Consider the following 3426-nt stretch of genomic DNA (forward strand, 5'->3'; position numbering starts at 1 on the left):
TTATCGGACTCAGATCTTAACTCTATTTCTGGGGTCAAGAAAAAACAAGCCTCATCCTTCTTCCACATGACCACTCTTACAATACTTGAGAAAAGCTATAATTTCCACTCTTCCTAAGTCTCACTTTCTCCAGGCTAAGGAACACCAGTTCCTCTAACCATGAGGCTTCTCACTAACCTGATTACCTCCTTTGAAATCTCTCCAGCTAATCAATATACTTTGGGATAGCCAGAAATGAACAAAATATTCTTAATGTGGCTTGACTCAGACAGAGTATGGCAGATCAACTATCTTCTGGACACAATATTTTTTTTTGTCCCATCCCGCGGGACATCAACAGAGGTCCGGACCTGTAAAAGAAGGAGGGGAGCAGGGGACACAGGAAATGGAGACAAGGCAGGCTTTCTGATCAAGTCTCGTTTATTGAAGGCAAGCTCAGGGTAGTTATACACACAGTAAGAGGGAGTGGGGGAGTTCCACCACCGGTATAGGGGCGGGGTATTCCAGGAAGAGGTACAGCTTTGTCCGTAATTTGTTCTTATCACAAGGACCACCAAAGGTATAGGGGCGGGGTATTCCAGGAAGAGGTACAGCTTTGTCCGTAATTTGTTCTTATCACAAGGAGGCCTTGACAGCTGCAACGCTAGTAATTTTCCAGAGGTCATACTGGGCCTGTGGTCCCTTACATTTTTTTTCTTAATGCAACCCTAAGGTAATAGTATATTGTTTATCTGGCATATCACATTATTGATTCACATTAAGCTTACATTTCATTAAACCACTCTAATTTTTTTCTAACAAATATATAATCATACTTCCTCCATTTTTATATTTATAAAGTTATTTTTTAAAAAAAGTATAATTTGCAGTGTTCCCTATTGTGTTTTTATTAATTTTGAACAAGCACTCTACTCTGTGTACACTTTTTTTCTTATTCCTAACTCTGTATTATTATTGTCATCATCACCAACATTTTTATACTGTTTTGAAGTTGTCAAAATATTTTATATGCATCATCTATTTTGATTCTTGTTGTTTGAAGTAAATTCTGCAGATATTGTTATCTCTACTTTATAGACAAGGGCATGAAAGTTCACAGTCATTCAATTACTTGTTCAAGGTTACATAACACTAGTATCAGAGGCAGAAATTGATACACGAACCTGTTAGTTAGCCTTCCCAACTCCATTCTGTCTCATCCTTAGATCTGATAAATGTAACATCTTTGCCTTTATCCAAGTGATTGATAATATATATATATATGTATATATATATATATATATGTATATGTAGCAAAGGTGTCTGGGACACTTCACTAATGATTGATTAAAATTTCATGTTGACATTGAGTCATTAATGACTACTTTTGTGGTTATAGCCACTCAACAAGTTTAAAATCTACCTCTCTACAATTATCTAGCCCTTATCTCTCCATTTCATCCTCAGTGATAGCATGACAGAATTTAAGTCCTTTGCCAAAATAATAAATAAATAAAATATAATTTTCTGTATCTTAATCTGCCAATTTAAAAAAAGAAAGAAATGAGGTTAGTCTGACATGACCTGTTCTAGATGAAGCACTGCTTGCTTTTTTTCTGATATTAACTAATCAACTCCTTAGTAATACCTTCTAGTATTTTTCCAGGAATCAATCAATTTCATAGGCCTATAGCTTGAAGAAACTACTTTTTATTCTTTTTTTTTAAATTGAGACATTTTCCCCTTTCCAGCCTTTGATATGTCCACTCTTCTCTCTAATCTTTGATGGATCCCGAGAGTGGCTCAGCAATCCCATATACCAGAAATAGCATCTAGGAAAGGTAAACTTAACTTACCAACAATATCTGGATATTCTTTTACTCTTCTGCTATCTCCTTATTTATCTTGAATTTCAACTCCTTAATATACATTTTTGATCCGTAATTTTCAGTCTCAATATTCATTTTGGCAAGAAAAAAATAAGAAGCAAAATAATAATCGAGCATTTCTGCTTTTTCTCTGTCATCTTTTCATTGTTCTTTCACACCAAACAGTAGAACTGTTTTTTGTTTATTTATTTGTTTTTTGGGGGGGGGAGGTCCTCTTTTTTATGAACAATGGACTTTAATCATTTCTGCATTTACAGATGTAACTCTGGGAATTCAAAATTAACATCTTTGCCTGTCAGCTTCTTATAAACACCAGAAAATGTTTCTACCTTGTGCTCCACATTGTTCTGTTTTGCTTTATCCAAATGGACCTTTATGAGTCTGCTGCCATCTAGCCCCACATGGATTCTCTTGCCAACAATTTCACTTGGAAAGACAAGGTCTTCAAGGATTACATCATGCACAGCAGTCAGAGTACTGCTCCTGGGATGCTTTTGCTTACTTTTTGTATGGCTTTTTCTTGTTGGCTTAGGAAGAATTCTCCTCTGAGCAATAAAGACCACATGTTTGCCACTGAGTTTTTTTTTCTTTCAATTCACGAAGTAGTGATACTTGGATCTTTTGAAAAGATTTTAGCTTGAGGAACTGGAACAAAAATGATGATAGCTTTTCTGCCACCACCAACTTCAATTTCTTTAGCTGCTGTGATATTCAGCTCTCTTAATTGAGCCTTTAAGTCAGAGTTCATCTCCAACTCCAATAGAGCCTGTGAAATGTCAGTCTCAAATTCGTCTGGCTTCTCGCTTTTGGTGCTGGAGCTGAACATGTTTTTCAAATTTCATTGTTTGGTAATTCCCCATTCTTCCTGGGTTAACCCCCCACCCCCCACCCCCCACCCATGAAATGCATTCCATGATATCATAGTTATCCTTTCCCTGAATCCTTTGGAAATTGTTCTCAGATAATTTAGGGTGCAGGCATGACACTACTTCCCTTTTTTTTAATCAAATTCTAAAATAGAATTGACTTTCTCTCCCCCAACCCCAGTTTCCTTTTAATTCTTCTACAGCTGCAAGTTCCTCTTTATTGGCAAAAATTGGATCTGGAATGTAATTCTTCCTTTTTTATTCCTTCACTTTTTGAAGAATTGAATTAATTATCATTAAAATTCAAGTCAGTGTGTAAATAAAGTGACAAACTGGCTAAATAATCGAAAAAAATTATTACACTATTGGGGGGAATGTGATTGTAGAATATTGCATGTATTCTCAGATCCAGTCCAAGTGTAAGTTGTTTGGCTGAACTGCTTTTTTTTTTCTCTTTCTTTTTAAATGTTTGTAACAAGGTATGGCTGATTGGGTGAGAGAGTATTTATGTTTGGAAATAAATATACTACAAAGATTAAAAAAAGTATCTAAAAATTAAAAGAGAAACCACAAAATCATCATTTGCTCTACTTTTGGTAGATAGTTATATAATCAAAGTACAGACAACATAAGTCACTATTACAAAATCATATATAGAGAGAGCTGGAAGGGATCTTAGAACCAACCTTGTA

The 3426-nt window shown here is 35.3% G+C and overlaps 1 pseudogene; it reads right to left on the reverse strand.

The window, feature by feature from the left end:
* Positions 1-2114: 2114 nt before the first annotated feature.
* LOC114029120 lies at positions 2115-2694 on the reverse strand (annotated as a pseudogene).
* Positions 2695-3426: the final 732 nt, after the last annotated feature.

This window comes from Vombatus ursinus, unplaced genomic scaffold, assembly GCF_900497805.2.
Source record: "Vombatus ursinus unplaced genomic scaffold, bare-nosed wombat genome assembly UNPS02014909.1, whole genome shotgun sequence".
Classification (NCBI taxonomy): domain Eukaryota; kingdom Metazoa; phylum Chordata; class Mammalia; order Diprotodontia; family Vombatidae; genus Vombatus; species Vombatus ursinus.